The sequence below is a fragment of the Psammomys obesus genome, unplaced genomic scaffold (genome assembly GCF_907164565.1).
Source record: "Psammomys obesus unplaced genomic scaffold, mPsaObe1.curated_primary_1811, whole genome shotgun sequence".
In the NCBI taxonomy this organism is placed as follows: Eukaryota; Metazoa; Chordata; class Mammalia; order Rodentia; family Muridae; genus Psammomys; species Psammomys obesus.
The window spans coordinates 21,254,002-21,274,625 of NW_026596069.1; positions in this window are offsets into that span (position 1 = coordinate 21,254,002).

Here is a 20,624-nt window from a genome sequence, read left to right on the forward strand (position 1 = left end):
AAATATATATTTGTAATCATTTCTTTGGAGATTATATACCAAAATGGTCTTTTCCAAATTCAAACACAACAGCTTACAAAACAGATAAAATTGCTAAAAGTTTTTTTATAAAGTATATGGAATTGTGATAAATGCATGATAATGGAGAGCAAAAACTACAGTCACAATGGTAACCAGGATGAAACAACAAAAAGAAATTACCCAGGAAAGAAATTAACAAGAAACAGGCAGGGAAACTGCAAGTCGAATAGTTTACTGCTTTCCTAGGAAGTGAACGGTAGAGAGGATAATCTGGAAAAAAAAACCTTGAAAGTATATGGTTGCTCATATTTTCCTAAAGGGATTTATAAATCTAAGAAAGTCATGGATATACACTGGTTAGATATCCCATACCATTAGGTGAAAGAACTGTTTCATTAGGAAAAATTAACGGCTGAAAACCAGGCTGGCATACAGCTCAGTGGGAGTTTCCTTGCACCAAAAAAAAAAAAAAAAAAAAAGAGACCAAAACCAGAACAGCACACCCTTATCGTTCATTAAACCTTGCCTCGTAGTGATTCACACTCTGTCTTCTGTCTCTCCCATTGGGGCCGGGTGCATAATTTTAGATGTGGGGTCTAGGGGTCACCTTTAGGTGCTGGTCCTCAAGTTCGGATCTGTCCACCTTACTTGAACCTGGTACTTGCTGATGTGGTTAAGCTAGATGGCCAGTAGGCTCCAGGGTTCTGCCTGTCTCTGCTCAGAGCCCCGAACTCCTTCAGGGAGACTGTACAGTTCTCAGCAGCCATCCCCCTCCCCCAGACCTCGTCTCTTCTCCAGTTCCATCACTGACTCTCTTACTGTCCTCAACATCTCATCCCATCCCTACAATACTAAAGCCACTTACAGTTTCTAACATAGAGACATGGAGATGGAGGTTACCTAAAAGGCAAACACACAATGGGACAAGAACCTTGCTTGTCACTTTCCAAACACTGGAGCTGTCTGTGCAATTCCATTTCATTCCTGAAAGTCATGGGACAGATGCAGCGATGGCTCAGGGGCTGGTGGAGTCCCTGTTGGAACCCTCAGGATGAAAATGGGAGCTGAGGAGAGAGTCCCACTCCCACTTAGAGTAAATCTTAGATGGCCCCAGGGTGGATGTGGTCATGTCAAATTTTAGTGCAGGAGAAAGAAATCAGCCATAAGTAAAATCTAGAGTGCTGCACTTACTTATATAGAAAAACCTTTTAGACTATTCTTGAACTATTTTCCAGAAGCTGTTTGGTCTTAGTTAATAAGAGGGCCCCCAGGAACCCAATTCACTGGTCATGAACTTGTCTAATGAGAAACCTTATGAGCAATTCTTATTAAATTTCGTGTTTCCACACATTTGTCTCTCTCGTGTTCTTTCCTTCCTTCAAAGTGTTCCTCTTTGCAAATAATGTGTTAAGCTTCCCTTGGGCATGAGAGACCCATCAGCTGAAACCACAGCACTGATCAAACATGGTTACCTTCATAGTGATTCATCTAGGTACTTTCAAAAGTTCCTGGTATAATGAAAATGTATTCTAAGATTTATTTATTCATTATGTATGCAGTGTTCTGCTTACATGTGTGCCTACAGGTCAGAAGAGAGCACCAGATCTCATTATAGAATGTTGTGAGCCACCATGTGGTTGCTGGGAATTGAACTCAGGACCTCTGGAAGAGCAACCAGTGCTCTTAACCTCTGAGCCATCTCTCCAGCCCCTATGAAAATGTATTCTAAGTGCTCAATAGATTCCAACTTTTGCAGTCTGGAACTGAGGGAAAGGGTCTATGTGCGACATAGACAAATAATAGCCACAAAACCGGACAAGCTAAACAGGTGAGTAAGGAGAATCAAGAACTCTATTTTAGAAATTTGCTAAATGAATAAAACAAACAGGCATAAGCACCTACCTGAAAAAATTGCTTATGTATGAGCCAAATGTTTATCTCACTCTGAAAATAGCATATTTAAAGGCAGTTTATGTTATTACTACCCTTACTAAGAACTGCCATTTACTAAGTATCTTATTTGTGTTTGAGCTATGCTAGGTAAATAATTTACATATATTTTGAATAGTAAATTCTCATAATAATCCCATAATTATTATTAACTTTTTACTGTGAAAGAAAACAAGGTCTAGAGATTAAAAGATTCACCCAGGAAATAAGTTGCAGAAAGGGCATTTCCACCCAGAAAATTTTGTCCCCATATGGCCAAGAAGTTGGTTCTAGATCAATTGTCCCAAAAATTTAATATCTAAAACACTCCTCTGGGTCAATTATAGGATAATGATTCCATTTTCTGCCTCATAAAGGTGTTGTTTTGTATTTGTCTTTTTTAGTTGGTACCCAAAATCTGTTTTGTTTTGTGTTTTAACAAACACTTGAGTTGATTTGGGCGCAGGCAGCCAGCCACTAACTATGAGAAACTCTGCTTCATGCTGTGGTCCACAAAGACTAGGCTGTTCAGATGCTGAGTCAACCAAGCAGACCCATGGATTGATTCTAACAGTGTATAGCTTCCGTTTATATGGGAGGGTACATTACAAGGACCAAACACCCAATGAATGCTTGAAGATGAGTGTGTGTGTGTGGGGGGGGGGTGCATGTGTATGTATGTGTGTATTTTACACAGTTTTTTCCTTTAAGACAGTGCAAAATTGAACCATTGAAGCAATAGACTATGATAAAATTAAAATATAACCTTTTTAGCTATGGAAGTTTTGGGATTGCGGTTGACTATGGGTGTCTGAAAGTATGTAAAATGAAACTTCAGGAAACCATCACTTGGTCATTTGATGCAGCTGAGATAACCGTGTTTCCTGGTTTGTATCAGGAAGGTAGAAGACGGGAGAATTCAGTTCACCCCCACTTTGGTGTAATCACCCAGTATATATTTTCTGAATACCACCTGTGCCCTAGAGTCAGCAGTGAGACTACGGCATAATGGTGCATTAGATATTATACATCTAGAATTATAGGCACAGAACATGTGGAAACCTTCGCAACCAGATGTGACAATTACTATGTATACTTTAAAGGTACCAAAGAAGAAAGTGGAGGCTCCTTGGGGAGAATAGTCAATCATTGTCTTATTCTGTAACTGTCAAGGATATGACACTGTTGATGGGTTTGGTCCAGATATTGAAAGACATAGATGCACTTTGCTTTGCCCTAAGGCCCATCTATTTAAATATTTTTCTAGATAAAGCTAAGGGATCTCTAGGTCCCTTAACATTTATTCTGGTGATTGTACATTTTCACGAAGTTCATCCTTGGTGTCAGACTTCTGAGAGATTCTGCTTCTCTTCCAGGAAAATTTGCACAACTTTAAAAGAGTGGGCAGAAATATAGAGTAAAATTCTGGGCACAGGGGTCTTTTCTGAAACTGATACTCCAGCCAAGGACCACACATAGAGATGGCCTGGAACCCCTGCACAGAGGTAGCCAATGGCAGTTCAGTATCCAAGTGGCCTCCATAGTAATGGGGACAGGGACTGTCTCTGACATGAACTGATTGGCCTGCTCTTTGATCACCCTGAGTGGGGAGCAGCCTTACCAGGCCACAGAAGAAGACAATGCAGCCACTCCTGATGAGACCTGATAGACTAGGGTCAGAGGGAAGGGAAGGAGGACCCCCCTTTTCAGTGGAATGGGAAAGGAACATGGGCAGGGAAGAGGGAGGGTAGGATTGGGAGGGGAGGAGGGAGGTACAGGGGGGATACAAAGTGAATAAACTGTAATTAATAAAAATAAAAATAATTTTAGTTAGGGTCCTCTCTTTTGCTTAGTTTGTTTAGATGTACAGCTTTTAGTGGGTTTATTCTATATTGTATGTTTATATGAGTGAGTATATACCGTGAGTGTCTTTTTGCTTCTGGGACAACTCACTCAGGATGATCCTTTCCAGGTCCCACCATTTACCTGCAAATTTCATGATTTCCTTATTTTTCATTGCTGAGTAATACTCCATTGTATAGATGTACCACAGTTTCTGCATCCATTCTTCAGTTGAGGGGCATCTGGGTTGTTTCCAGCTTCTGGCTATTACAAATAAAGCTGCTACAAACATGGTTGAGCAAATGTCCTTTTTGTGTACTTGCGCCTCTTTTGGGTATATGCCTAGGAGTGGTATGGCTGGATCTTGAGGAAGCGCTATTCCTAGTTGTCTGAGAAAGCGCCAGCTTGATTTCCAGAGTGGTTGTACCAGTTTACATTCCCACCAGCAGTGGAGAAGGGTTCCCCTTTCTCCACAACCTCTCCAGCATGTGTTGTCCCTTGAGATTTTCATCTTGGCCATTCTGATGGGTGTAAGGTGAAATCTCAGGGTTGTTTTGATTTGCATTTCCCTAATGGCTAATGAGGTTGAGCATTTCTGTAAGTGCTTCTCTGCCATTCGATATTCCTCTGCAGAGAACTCTCTCCTAACTAAAATGTTCAATCCCCATCCTGAAAGGCAAAGAGGATGGACATCAGAAGAAAACGAAAATAGGAAACAACCTCGGAACCCGCTACAGAGGGCCTCTGAAAGCCAGAAGAAAACAGGAAACAACCTTGAAACCTGCCACAGAGGGCCTCTGAAAGCTTCTTCAGTATAGACTGTCAAAGCAGATGCTGAGCCTGATGGCCAACTGATGGGCAGAGTGAATGGAATTTTATGTAAGAAGTGGGAAATAGTAAGAGCTGGAGGGAACGGGAACTCCACAAGCAGAGCAACAGAACAAGATAATTTGAACACAGGGAACTTCCCAGAGACTCATACTCCAACCAAGGACTATACGTGGAGATGACCTGGAATCCCTGCACAGGTGTAGCCCATGGCAGTTCAGTGTCCAAGTGGGTTACATAGTAATGGGAAGAGGGACTGCCTCTGACATAATTTGATTGGCCTGCTCGTTGATCACTTCCCCCTGAGGGGGGAGCAGCCTTACCAGGCCACAGTAGAGGACAATGCAGCCACTTTTGATGAGAACTGATAGACTAAGATCAGAAAGGAGAGGAGAACCTCCCCTATCAGTGGACTTGGGGAGTGGCATGCATGCAGAAAGGGGAGGGAGGGTGGGATCGGCAGGGGAGGAGGGCGGGGCTTATGGGGGGATACAAAATGAATAAAGTGTAATTAATAAAAAAAGAAATTAAAAAAATAAATAAATAAAAATAAAAATAATTTAAAAAAGAGATTGTGTCATACTTGCTTTCTGAGGCATAACACTGGTTGTAAGTATACAGGGAAAAGCATATAGAAATAGACTTTTGTACTGATTTAGGTGGAAGATGGAGAAGACATGAGCTAGAGAGCAGTGGAGAAGGTAAAGAACAAAAAATGGAATTGAAAGTCTTGTTTGTGGGCTCAGGGATCATATATTCAACAAGGTAGATGATGGAGAAGGAAGACTCAATGATGAGTTCCACACACCTCACTTTAAATTCAAGTACGCAGTTCTTTAGGAAAAGAAAAAAAATCAAAGTTTTATCCAACGGACATTATTAGGTACTGAACTCCATTCTTCTATATTATTGAGTAAATTGATAATGAAAAGAGATGTGAAAGAAGAGGAAAAGAAGAATAAAGTAGAGGAAGGGGAGGAGGAAGTGGAGCAGGAGGAGAAGAAGGAAGTGTTTTAAGATGTTTTTATGGTAGAAGATCATGGCATGGAATCCTATAGGCCACTACAAAGCATATGCTTTGGTAAAGTTGGAAGCCATTGCAAGGTGTGTTGGTTCATCTTCATGGTTGGCCCAACTAGACTAGGATCTACCTGGGAGACACACCTTTGATTGAATACAAAAGGAAGAAGAGAGGAAGCTGATTGCTTATCAGCAGCATTCATCTGTTTCCTGACTGCAGAAACAGTTTAAACACTCACTTTGTACTCCTGTCTTCATGCTTTCCCTGCCATGATCGAGTGTATCTCCATAAAGCATGAGTTGAAATACACCTTCACTTCTTCCCTTAAGTTTCTACATTTTTGTAGGACCATGCTGCAGGACCACACTACAAAGCAAACTACAGGCAGATAAAATTGAAAGTAGAGAAACTGCAGCAATTCTAGTGGGACAGAATGATAGTTAGGATGAGTCTAGTGTTGTAGAGAGAACAGGTCAGATTCTGAAAAAAATTTGACAATAGAACTAACTAGAATTTCATTTAGATTGGATTAGAATGGGGAGTGAGAAACACACCCAGGTTTGCTCATTTTGTGAGGATTAAATGTGAAATATCAACTTGTCATTCCAAAGCGAAGCCAAGAAGTCAGTTTGACATACAAGTCTGTAATCTGTTAAAGAAGTGAGATTTGTCAACAGATGTGTGCTGTTTAAAGCCACAGGATTGGCTGTGGTTATGTCCCATAAGCACTGATGTAAGCAGAAAAGGGAGATCAAGGCATTTTTATATTAAGGATCTAGGGAGACAAGAAGAATCTATTTTTTCAATGTCCTCCATACTTATTGACACCATCAATAAGAATGTGATATCTAAGAGCTAGGGCTTGTGGTGAAAATCCACAAGTTCAACTCCTAGCCTATCACCTGTAAATTACCTTATGATTAGTTGTCTGCTTTCTCATTTTCAATGTGGAAATAACAAGATAACTGCTCCATAAGCTTGTTGAGATGATTTAAAAAATGGACCAGTATGGTGTTGCTCATGTACACAATCAGTAAGCAGTACCTATGATTACAAGTATTTCATCTTTTCTTTTTCCCTTAGCATGAAACCAGCGAATAAATGTTTGTTTGTTGGTTTGTTTGTTGATAGCATATGTAAGACCCAGGGCATGCCTCCCATAAGCTAGACTATCACTGAGCAGCATCCCTAAGCTCTCTGAACACACATTTCAGGCGTGGGGAGTTGTGGCACAGTCCCAGTAACTGATCTACATGAATCACAAAGAAAATAAGTACTTGAGCAGATGTCTAAATGGCTTCTTCTCCATCACTCAACTGCCTTGTCCTTCTCCCAGCACACCTTCCTCAACTCACGCTATTCATTAGACATTAGAGCACTTAATGCCACGGATCCTTAGTGCTTTGAGGGACTATCATGCTGAACAGGACAGCAGTTTGAAACACAAAGCCTAAAAATCCAAAAGAGGAGATCTCAGGTAGTAATGACTGAAGAAGAGCCAATTCCAATGGTCACCAGCATGGGTCTATGGTCCTCTCATGACCCCTCCTCTGCATCAGGCTGGACAAGTCAGCGCTCTATTCGCCTTAGATGGCTCAAGGAGCAAAGGCTCAGTGAAGTGTGCTAGCTCCGCACTGCAGATCCCACACAGCCGTTCCTGTGCATCACCATAAAAGTAATATATGCATGTGAATTAAAAATAAACGATGACAAGGAAAGAAATATTGGAAAAATATAATTAAAAATACGGTAACAGCTGACAGATTAGTGGGTTCAGGGAAAAAAAATGTGACAGTAAGAAGACAGCTCTGAAAATAATGAAGCAGCCGAGAGTGAAGTTAATGAGATTGAGAAAATGAAAAAAAAAAAAGAGAGAGAGAGAGAATTTACAGTACTACCACATAGGAAAGATCAAAAATCAAAACACAGCTTTAGTCCAATCTCTCCCAATTAAGCTGAGGCACCTTTGCCCTGGGCCTTGCTTCCAAGCCACTGAACAACTTAGTGCCTTCCGCCCACCCAGAAAGCAGATCGAATGGTCCATCCACAGCTCGACACATCACTCATGTGTGAAGATCAGGCTGTCTTTCTATATCCCTGTGGGTCAGATGCAACTTCTGAGCTATAAAGGAGACAACCAAATCTTCTTAAAAAGAAATAAGCCCATGAATTTCCCGAGTGTTTATCTCCGAACTTCGAGACTGTGAATCAGAGGGGACCCTCTCGAAAGTTTAATGATAGTGTGTCTTTGGCATTGTTTCAAGGACTTTCAAGTTGTTTTCTTCAACTTACATTTTATACAATCTATCATTGGTTCATATTCAATACTGACAACCTGTTGTCAATCACTGCTCGAGACAGAAGAATGCAAAGAGGAACTTCATATCCTCCCCACTCCGTGCTCTTGCCCTTCAACTAGGAGAGGGACATTCACATGGCCACAATGCAAAGTGACAAAAACACTATAGATACATGTTTAAGTACCACAGGGACAAGAGTTCTGACACTGGGGTGTGAGCGAGTCAAAGGGGAAAATACCAAAGGGGGGCGCAGGATTAAGACTAGAGAGCCTACAGGGCCTGAACGTGTTTGACTCAACTGAGTGTTAAGCAGAGAGTAAGGTAGAGAAGGCTGAGTACCTGGTTACAAAGGATGCTGAGGCCCATCTGAAACATTCTGACTTTGCCCTCTGAACAACATTGAGGGATGAACAGATTAAAACTTCAAAACGATTATTTTGGCTGAAGTGCAAAGAACTGCTCTGAGAGAGTCTCAATGCAATTAAAGAGAAGATAATGTTAAAAGAAAAGAGAAAAGATCGTAAAATCAAACCATTGGTGGAGGAGGCCAAAAAAGAGAGAAGTGGTAACAAGTGAAGCCAGTAATTAGGCCAAGTTACGGAGCCCAATTATAACGTCAAGAGAAGAAAACAAGCCCGTAGTTAGAGGAAATGTATAGATGCTAAAGTTATTTATGAACATGACACTTTTAGGAGAAGAGAGACATAGTATGCCAAAAAAATGAGTTTAGGGTTTTTCCTAACTTAGGAAGGAAGCATTTAAAGTAAGGAACAGAACGGGTATTTATTAAGTTCTTCAGAGAGATCTGGCCTTAAGCTATCAGACCTAGGAAATTGAATAGATTGGTTTGTAGTGAAACCATGGAAGAGAATGAGGCTTTCCTCATTGCGTGAAGAGTGAGAAGAAGAGGTGACGCAGGCCTCTAGCCCTTCAGGGGGCTAGCGGAGGAAGGGGAGCTGCATAGTCAATTAAGAAAAAGCAGTAAAACAGAATCCAGATGAGAGCAAGCTTTAGAAGCCAAGAAAGATGAGCCCTTATGGAGAGGTTTAGTAAAACCTACTCTGACCCCAAAGGAAGGTGGAATGGTCTAAAGGCCTGAAGACAAGTCACAGGAAAGTTCTTTTGCTTTTACCTGCTTTAAAATAGTATGTTTTTTAAATTATTATTTTAAAATGATAGTTACTTGCCTAAAACATCACTTAAAGAGATAGTGCCAGATGACACAGATGACATGACAGCAGCATCCCAGAGAAGAGGAGAGGATGAACGGGACGCAGGGCAGGAACAGAGACAAGGCACTAGGCTACAAGAGATGACACCGCTTACTCTCAGTCCAGGAACAAGATGCATGTGGCCCACGAGCAGAGGGGCTCCAGAGACTCTCAGTTATGTATCTGTTTATTTTTAGAAAGAAATGGGGGGAGGCAACATTCCTCTAGAACTGTTGAGGTAGTTATTAGTCCCCTAGAAGCCATGATGAGCTGATGAAATGATTCTCATCAGAACCTGGATACCCAACATCATGCATAATAAGCTATTTTACTGTTATAATTAAATGCCCATTTTCTTCCTATTTTCCCTTCTCATTTGAATGTTTTCCTCTTTGACTCTGTGAATACTCCACCCTTATCAAATCAGTTCCCATAGTCACTATGTATGTACTGTAAGGCGGAGCCCAGATTATACATCCTTTATGAAGAAGCATCCCTGTCCACAGTTATATTGAATTCTGAATACTTTACATGTTCATATTACTCCTGTTAATAGTTAAATTGTACCATCCTTACATGACAATTTCAGTTAGGCCCACGATGGGGCTGTGCTGAAGTAACAAACAGCCCTAAAGCTCCAGAGGCCTAGCACTAACAAGACATGTTTTCCTAGCTCTTGCTCTAGTTTCAAGGGATGCACAGCATGGTCATGGACAAGCCACGCAGGCTGATTCTTTCATCTTGAAACCTCCTTCATCACCACCGTAATAGAAAGGACAGGACAGGATCGTGAGACATGCTCCAGCCATTAGCGTCTAGCATCCTTCTGCGCTGTCCACCCTTTCCATTTACATGGTCAGCACAGGTCGATTGACTCAGAGAGGTGAGAAAGGCAGGTTTCCGAGCTACTCGCGAAGACAGAAAAGCCAGGAATATTGGTGAATGTCAGAAATATCACCAAAAAGGAAAATGGACTGTTGGATTAGCTTTGTGGTCACTGTGAGAAAAGGTCTGACATAAACCATTCAACAGAAGGAAAGGTAAACTGAGTTCAAGGTTTCAGATGCATAGACCACTTTGGCAAGGAAAGGACTGTGACCAGAAAGGAGAGCAGAGGGGGCAGGATACCTATGATAAAGTTGAGCTTTCTCTTTTTTTTCCCATATTATTCTATCTGGACCCCAAAGCTTATCATATGGTTCTATACACTTTAAGAAGGCTCTTTTCTCCTTAGTATTCTCTGCACACTCCCCCTCAGACATGTCCAGAACTGTCCCTTACTGGTTGCTGTAGGTGCTTGTCAATCCAGATTAACAATCAAAATTAACCTCACAAGTGGACACCATTTAATGCTTTTCCAGAAGTTACAGTCACTTCCCATGTATATTCCTCTTTAATCAGGTTTTGAAAACCTTTGAGTGTTGTTACTATGTCAAAAGACCTGATTCCCCACAACACAAAACTTAGAACCAGGCACAAGATAGTTACCTGACAACTCACTGAAAGCCATCTAGATTTAGCAAAATATTTCACCATTAGTAACATTTCATCTATGTGGCGTCTGCATATTAGTTTCTTCGAGAAGACATAAGAGATGAAGTCCTCGTTCTAAAAAGGACATTTTATCTCCTAACTGAATAGCCAACTTTATGCACTTCTGAAAACTAAGTGATATGTAAATACAGGCAAAATGATTTAGTGCCCTTGAAGGCAGCAAGGAGTAGGCTTGATTTTCTTCCTAATCCATGCTTCACTCTGATAGAAGGTGAGATGTTTCATGATTCTGCACTTCTGGCGGAATGAGGTTTGGGTTTACAGCTGCAAGAGGCAATTGAGCACCTCAGATATGCTCTGGTTGAGAAGTGCAGTCAGAGAAAGAACTCTTTACCACAGGCAGCCACTAAAGAAAGTGGTAGGTAGGTCCATAACAGGCTGAGTTTTAAGTCTCGGAATCAGTGCTGCCCCTTCATTTTCTTTTGTAAGTAAGGAAGTCAAGCTGAAAGAATTTATTTATTGGGAAAGATTTCCCACTGAAATCTCCAAACTGTGTGTGTTTGCATGTGTGTTACATATATGTTCATGTGGATATCTACATGTGTGGGGCATGCATGTGGAGGCCAGACATAGACACTGGGAATGTTTTCCTTCATCACTCTCCACCTGTTTCTTTTCTTTTCTTTTGAGATAACATCTCTGATTGAACCTAAAGCTAATCCTTTGGCTAGACCGACTGGCCAGTAAGTGCCAGGGATCTGCCTGTCCCTGACCTCCTCCCATCATGGTGTGACGGGCATGTCACATGTGTCTTTACAGGGGTTCTAGGGAACGTAGATTGAGGTACGTATATTTGTGTAGCAGATATTTTACTGACCGGCCATCTCCTTAGTGCCCAAATCTTCAAAGTTCTGATCATAACTAAAATCTTATATTTGTAAACTGGCAGGTAAGGATAAATAAACTATAGAAAACGGGGAAAGACTGAGAATGGACATGGCATATGCAGTTTAATGCATAAACTTGGAAAGGGAGGCAGAGATGGGAGCTGGTATCCAACCCTACCTTGGACAATCTCTGCTGGATGTGTGAGGGCTGGGAGAGGGTTGGAGAGACAGGGATCCATAGACTGGCTTCAGGGTCATCTGAAAAGAACTTGGAAAATAAACCAAGGCTTGGACTACCCTAGAGCCAAACAGGAAACACCCACCACCAAGGCAATACTCTGGGCCACTTGCTGCCCCTTCCAAGGTAAGAACATGCATGCGATTGTTTGGCATGCTGCTGTGGGAGACCTGGCTAAGAAGATTCCAGTTGATCAGACAGAAGGACAAGAGGTTGGGGAAGATGTGACTGGGGTTTCCAAACGGGGCTCAGAACCGTGATTGCAGGGGCTTTGCTAACAGAAAAAAAGAAACCAAAGGAAGTTGATTTCACAAGCCCTATTACCTGGTCTCTTTATCTCTCAGATGCAGAGATAGAAGTATTTTATTCAAGTGTGCACGGGCCTGGTGTGGTACAGGCTTACTAGTGATATCTGTAGAACTAGGAAAAGATGACTTTCTTTGTAAGATAAAGCAATGCCTAGGAAGGCTTCAGATTTGTGTGAACTGGTTACCAACTAACCAGGCATCCTCACGAGTCCCCTAGCTTGAGACAGGCTCCTTTGGTAGCATAGGGTGGAAAGCCAGCGGGCCACTGACATCCCTCTCTGCCCTGTTACTGGGGAAGCTGCCTGGACATCTGGCCCACAGGCTTCATCAGGAGCTGTGGGATATTTATGGAAAGCAAACCTGCTGTTTGCTACCTGCTGTTTCCTTCTGACGTTGTTGAAACAGAGGATTGAAGGGAAGAAATGGTCTGTTATCTGAGCCTCTGTGGTAACCAGTTTTGGGTTGGTTTCAGCTTTTCTTGAGCACAGGGACCCATGTTCATATTTCACGTGTCTAACCACTAGTGCAGTGTAGTGAGTGCTCTTAATGAACATATATGTGTTTACATGTTATGTGGAATTAATTACATTATTTCCTTAAGTTTCTGCCCTCAAGTGTAAAAGCTGGCCAGGTTTTCCTCCCAATTTTCTCTGCCTATTACCCAAAGACCCCCAAGTCCCCGAAACACATAAAATCCTCATGAATAAAAGATGACCCACCTAAGTCTCATTCTCTTTGCCATAGGTCCGTGTTCATTGATCACTTCGAACAAGAGGCATCTGTATGGGCTACATAGTATAATGAAATGCAGGTCCCTGGGTGTTATTTGGAATTATTGAGTTAGGAACGTCAGAAGGAGTCAAAAATTCAGGATTTTTAACATGCTCTCCTTGGGTGTATGAGAAGGAAGAAACAAGATACGAGCCCCATTTTAGTCTCTGGGACGACTGGAAGTCAGAACAACATTTTATCAGTGCAGCACGGGACAGACTATAATGGGGACGTCTCAAGAGAGCATCAAGGAGCCCCCGTTGGTTCTCTTCAGTGTTTTTAGCATCCCCTGGGATCATTTCACGGGCCCCAGTCTGGTAGATAGAGTGTGGGCGGTGTGTGAGCCACCAGGCATCTAGGGAGACCGAAGACAGAAACAGACAGCAAAACGAGGGCCAGTGCCGTGTGCCAGCTTACATTTATTTCTGTTTCCTGGGTGCTGACACAATCTGACAGACGTCGCACGCTACAGCGAGAGCCGAAACCCTGGGTTCTTCACCTTCCCCAACAAAACCCCCTCACACTGTGGGCTAAAACAAGCCCTCCCTTCCTTAAATTGCTTTTGTCAGGCATTTGGCCACAGCAATAAGAAAAGTAACTGACAAAAGCCTTGGAGGTAAAGCAGGAAGGAGATCCCTGGAGTTGGCCGTTTCAGACAATAATAGAGAAGCCCTGGAGACTGTAAGCAAGCACTAACTTGGACACTCAGCATAAACTCACAAAGCAGTTGCCATTCGCATTGGAAGCGCATGGAGTGGACTATAAAAATGATGCACCTTGAACAGTTTTCAGAAGTTACCCATGATGTGTGTTCTGATGGCTCCTCTTCAACTGTCCCTGGATTCAAATGTTTTTCAAATTATTCAAAATAATTCAAATTATTTTTTTAAAATATTTGTGTGCATTGGTGTTTTGCCTGCATATATGTGTGTGTGAAGGTGTTGGATCCCTTGGAACTGGAGTTTCAGGAACTTGTGGGCTGCCATATCTGTGCTAAGATTTGAACTTAGGTTCTCTTAGAGAGCAGCCAGTGCTCCTAACCACGCAGTCATCTCTCCAGCCCCTCAAATGCTTTTCTGGTTAATTGAAAAAGGCACAATGGCTTATACTCTCGTGAGGCTGGCAGCAGAATGATGGGGACAAATGATGGCGTACGAGGATTAGCCCTGACATCAGAACATGAGTGAAAAGGTCTGCGCATAATCCAGCAAAGCTAGAGGAGGAGAATGAAAGGTGCACTGTTCAGATTCTGTTTTGGAATTTATTCAAGAAGAGTCTGTAAAATAATTTGCATATGCTGTTTAGCTCAACAAAAGTAACTGATAGAGATCTCTAACTCTCTTTTGATTATAGACTCGACCAGAAATTGGTTTTTTTTTCTCAATGTCATGACCCGTATGATGAAATTGTATGTTTCTTTATGAAAATGTCACACACGCATAGATAGATAGATAGATAGATAGATAGATAGATAGATAGATAGATAGATAACATATATGTGTTTGGTAGCTATTCCAGTATATTCCAGATGCATTATTCTTTATAAGAAATTTAGCATAAAGTATAAATCTGTAATTTCACATGTAGTATCTGCTTAGTGGATTGCTATAGATCAATTTTTATATATTTCTTATATGTCCAAATATGAGATATATATCATGAAAATACCAGCCATTTTCTTTTCGTAACTTTTAAAGCTTTATTTTATTTTTAAAAACTTTTTATTGAGTCTTTGTGAATTTCACATCATGCACCCCAATTCCTCTCATCTCCCTGTCCCTTAGAATTCAACCTCTGTCCTTGTAACCTTCCTCCCAAAAGAAAATAAAAAATAAAATAAAATACACCAAAACCAACCAAACAGAAACATCATGTCATGGGAGCTATAGGGTGTCCCATGGTATACACATCTTCTACACGTCTTCACTTGCAAATGGTCATTGCAATGAGTCATTGGTCTGTTTCAAGGCCTCTGGCTTCTGTGGCTCCATCAATATTAGATCCTCACTGGGACTCTCCCAGTTTTCCTGTTGTTGCCCTGTGTTGTGGAGATCCTGCAGCTTTCAATCAGCAGGACTGGCCCTTTCACACACCCCAACAATTTCCAGATGATATAGATTTTGGAGTGGGCCAACTCAAAACCCTGGATGTGGGCCTTGGTGATAGCTGGTTTTGTCAGCCCACCAGCTTTCCTTACCCTCTATCAGGGCAAACTCGCCCAATGCTGCAGCTGGCAAGGGGCAGGGCCAGCTCTCCTACTCACATGACCTACAGGCCAGCTCCCCAACTGCCACTGGTGGTGAGGAGCAAAAAAAGACATCTCTCCCTCTCCCTTGCCACTGCATGGCAGATGAGGGGTGGGTCCAGTTCTCCTGCATCCCTGCCACCAGGGTCAGCTCTACTGTGGTACCCAAGCATGGCACAGGGCCCCCTCTCTCTCTAGCGCTATAGCTGGCAAGGAGTGAGGCTCACTCTCCTGAGCGCTGCATCCAGTGAGGAGCAGGGCCAGCTTTGCACAGCCATTGGACATGGTCCCAGGGGACAGCCCGGAGCAGGAACATCTGTATGGCCTTTGGTGGTAATATGAGCTATGGGTATCAACATGGACCCTTGCAGTTGCATGGCTACAGACCCAGATGTGGCCCTCAGCAGCAGCACAGACCAAGCCTTCACTGTGGCCTGAGGTGGCAGGGCAAGCTACTCACATCAGGCTATTCCTCCCCTACCTCCATGTCTCCAGCTCTGCCTCTCTTCCTAGTGCTCAAACCATTCTGCTTCTATTTCTCTCCCATCTCTCTACCACCGCTTGCACATTGCAGTGGCTCCCTCTGCAGGCAGGCCACATGGCAGGCAGACCTCTGTGTGACTTCCCTCAACCATTTTCTAACCCTTGGACAGGTCAAAAAAAATTGGCTAAAGAATATGCCAATATTGCCAGTAGCAATACATATTGATTCATCAAAAAGAAGCTTGGCCAAACTCTTAAAAACAAAGAACTTCTGAATTGAGTTTAAATTCATCACTAACTGGCCCAGTGGTACCCAGCAGGAGTTGGAGAGCAGCTGGTGGTCCCACATGTGCACAAATACAATTTCAGAGCAGCGCTTCCCCTCAGGGAGGCATACGTAAAAGGTGTTGGGAGCCTGTGGTGTCTCTCCCCTCCCCTTCCCTCACACCTCATTCTCATTGCTTTCTCCTTTCTTTCTTTCTTTCTTTCTTTCTTTCTTTCTTTCTTTCTTTCTCTCCCTTCTTTCTTTCCTTTTACAGTTTGACAGGCTTAGGAGGCTGCTTCTGGGGAAGCTAATGGAGTTGCCCTGGGGACTTGAATAAACAGCCCAGGGAGTGCATCATGAATTTTCTTTGGCTGCGGGCAAACCAGGAGTTATGTTAAGTGAGAAGGAAAAGGTAAGATCTGCTGAGGTCTTGCTAGTCCAAGGATACTCCATAGTGTAAGCTACAGGCAGACATCCTAACCTCCTCTCACCTGTGGCGAGAGGGGAAAAAAATTTCCTAAGAATTGTTTTTCCAAAGGTATGATTCATGGTCTTAAAATGGGGAGTGATTTCTTTTTCTTTTCCTTTTCCCTCACCTCCTGCTATTTTTCAAAGAGAATGGTCTGGTAGTAAAAGAATAAATTGAAAAGAAGTCAGGTAGAAGAGGCCTGAATCCTGGGAATGTCATTTTACCAGACCAGTTTCCTATCTTCTGTGTTTTTCTCCTTGAAGGAGATAACTCGATTTTGTGCTTTACTGTCTTATTAACAGAATGTGTTTTGGAATCCTGCCACTACTAACAGTATCAGAAGGATTTAAGGCTGCTGGAATCCACTTGAAGATTTAATTCTGCTGACTTCAGCTTGGGTCTGAAGTAAAAATCTAACCATAGATTAAATGTTTAGCATCGTATATTGTAATTGGTGCTCCTGGTCATAAATACTCACGTCTATTTCTGTTTCAGACAGCTCTCCATAGGTTTCCTCCCTGGTGCCTCGCACAATGCTTGCTTCCCAAACGAGGTTATTTTCTATGAGCTACTCCTTATATAACTCTTTTTACAGACTGGAGCCCCCACGCTGTTGAGCAATTCATTATAAGCCCCCGGCGCGCTCAGCGATCACAAACACAGGGTTACCGAGAAGAGACTTCTAGGGGAAAGCCTGTATTTCCTTACAGACAATATTTAATCTCCTAGCGGCACTAACTGATAAAAGCCAAAGATCAATACAAAGCCATATTGCTGGGATGAAAATTTACTAACATAGTCAGTCATATCACAGAACATATGGTTAAAGCTTCTGGCTCCCTCACTTTCTTCCTTATGATTTTATGGGTCTCTTCAGACTCCTTTTTAGGAGTTTAGCAGGCATTTATAGCTGGCTGAGCATTTTAATCTTCTTAATGTGGTTATCTGATCTAACTTAGCTTTCTCACACTGACTGGTCATCCTCACTTCCCGCTCATTGAACTTGAATCAAGTTATGATGAGCTCACACTGTAATAGTCCCTAGTCCTAAACGGGCCTAACTTCATGTAAGTGGCCTCTTGAGCTGCTATTTATGGTCATTTCTGTGAGACACTGTCTTTAAAACCTTGACATTTAGTGTGTTCTTTCTACCTCCATGACTTGGACTATCCAAGGACTATTATAAATCACATAGGCAGTTGTAACTCCTTGCTGTAAGAGGTTCCTGAAGCTGCAGGAGCAAGCTGAGCAGTCCAGGTTTATAACCTCAGGCTACACGGGCATGTCTGAAGTTCATCAAAGGACCCAGGGTACTCAAGAGGCCAGTCTGACCCTGGCCTGTGGTCTTCAACATGATGGCATGATGCAGAGCTTTTAGAGGTTTAATTCATTTCTATGTTGTATGTGGATCTGAATCTGGTCCCTTTGGGAGTCACATTGATTTGAAAGTGGTAGGTAGATGGAATATCAAAACAGACAGATTAAGTAAAATATCCTGATATTTGGAAAATGTGATTTTACATCTAATCTGTATCAAAAAACCTAGTCACCATAACCCCACAGGGAGACATAGAAAACCAGTATTGATAGTTCCTACCATGAGCAGCACCCTTGCATATCGTAGCATGTTATTATCTAACACTAGTGTATTGAAGAGCTGTAAGAAAGCTGCATGAAGATGATTGATTCGATGCTGCCCTTGCGCCTCAGAACAATGACACCCACTTGGAAAGTTTGGAAATTTAGTCTTAGAGAAGTGAGTCAGTGTTCTGGGGTCAAACAGGTGGACCAAACCTAGGGCTGCAGAGAACACTTACAGCAAAGGGTACCGTCTGCTCTTACGGAGGTCCGAGCACGCATGTCTGGTGGTTCACAACCATCTGTCACTCCTGTTTCAGGGGATCTGACATCCTCTTCCAGATTTCAAGGGCTCCTGCGCTCACGTGCACAAACACAGATGCACATACAATTTAAAAACTAGAAATAAATCTTTAAAGAGAGGAGGGCTGGTAGGTCTGATTGTGTTGTCTTTCTACACACTATGTCATTTAATGGCAAAGCACAATGCACACTCTGGTATATTGTTGACCCGAAGTGCCATGAAATTCCTTTGGTACTTTTTCACAATGTCACACCATCTACTTTTACAAAAACTCAGCATGGAAGACTTATCGGGAAAGATGAGTTGCCGCAGATCTGCAGGTGGAGGGCGCTTCCCATGAATTCACTCAGCATCAGGTTCTCCAGAGGTAGAGGCTGAGCCACAGCTGCAAGTGATGGCCATGCCTGGTCCAACAGTGTGAACCAAGGGGCTCACCCAAGTTCGCCCACCCCCAACGTCTTTCGGCCCATGCAAACAAAATCCCTCTCCGCTCCCCAAGATGCTATGGTTCAAATAAAATGAACAGGTGATTGACCACAGACAGACGGGAAGGCTTTGCCATACCAAACGGGGCTGCTTGGCACTGAGGAGGACTGAAGCAAAACTGAATTTCCAAAACTGTAACTTAAGCTGTGTAGCAGCATATGATAAGAGCCAATAGGCATGGACCCCAACACCACCTTTCTGAGCAGCTCCCCACTGTTCCTTGGTCCCATTAATTAGCTCAACTGCCCTAAACAGGAAGTCTGGATGAGGGCTCTGGCTCTGGCAGCCCAGTCTGTGGCAAGCCTCCACAGGCAACATTTTGGAATATGTTTTGGATATCAGAAATATGCAAAGACACGTGGCTGACACAGTGTCTCTGCAGTAGGGTGACCCGGCATCCCGCCCTTACACAGAGTTTGGGGGACAAGGAGAAAATGAAAGCAAGTGAAAAGCCCAGCCCAAGCACAGAGGGCACAGAGACAAGGGCGCTCAGCAGCTGAGACTCACAAGGCCGCTAGTTTTTCTTCCTTCTGAACCTCACCCATTCCTGTCGCTGCCCGGGCAGTTTGGGTGGTGATGCATTCCCCGACGAAGAGAACCCAGTTGTTTCAGCAGCTGTGCTCAGACGGCCGTCATCCAGGCCTGGCACTTGGCGAGCCTCCAGCCAGCCACCTTTAGCCTTGAAGCAGCTTGCCGTGCCAAAGAGAAGAACACGGGGATCGAGTTTCTGAGCGTTTAGACTTGACCTTGGTTTGGAGCACTGATTCACAAGAGCACATATACAACTCTGAAGGATGGTCTAATCGGATTCCATTTAATTTAGTTATAAGAAGAATTAAAAAGTGCAAAACAAACAAAACACCGAGTTCTCTTCTGTGCTAGAAGTACCCTATTGCTTTCCTGCCCTGAAGCCACCCTGCTAAAGGGACTCTGTCACCAGTGTTTAAAAAAAATGTATAGGCTGAAAAACAGTATCTGGGACCAACAAAATGGCTCAGTGGGTAATGGCACTTGTTGCATAAACCTAATGACCCAAATTCAATCCCAAGAACCCAGGTAAAGGTGGAAGGCAAAAACAACCTGACATAGCTGTCCTCTGGCCTCCACGTGTGCATTATGGCACACACATGCCCTCCTACAACACACACGCGCACACACACACACGCGCGCACACACACACACACGCACACACACAGTTTTGGAGATATGTCTTTTATTATTTATAACTATTTTCTTTGAGTGAGAGTGGATGGCAGTAATGGATAGAAGAAGCAGGACAAATACGACCATGTTAGAGCTTTTTGACTTGCAGCAACCCAAGCAGGGTCTAATAGAGCCAGGTCCCAGTAATGACCCTACAGACATCCCACAGATCCAAGTGTCCTTGTCATTCTGTGCAGCATGGCTCTGTGATCACAGAACCTGGGAAACCAAGTTTAACTGTGACACAGAAGAACAGGACTACCCATGGACAAATACAATAAGTTTTCATAGTCCAAACCAAGTCACCTGAAAAAATGGGGTTTATAAAGCTATTGGCCAGATTGTCACACAGACTAAGATAACGTAGGTAAAGTTCCCAGCAGGGGGCTTTCCATAATTAACAAGATTAACATGTGGGGTTCACAGTGCTTCCACAGAAGTTCTCATTTTTAAGGCTTAGAGGGAAGCTGTTGCCACAGGGGTCTCTCCAAGGTGTGGAAACAAAAGGCTCCCTATTATGAGAACAGTTGAAAGCCTCCTTCCCTTTTCTCAGACTCTCGGCCTTGTCAAAACATCTGGACCCTTTTGTCTAGACTTTCCCTGCCCTTAAAGCCACTTCCTGTTGGCCCAAACTTACTTTTTTAATTACTCACCTTAGCACTTCAAGATGACTAGAGCAGAAAAGAGACAGAAGAAAGACCAAGGCTGAACTTGATTTTACAAAGGCTAATTTAAACCCTA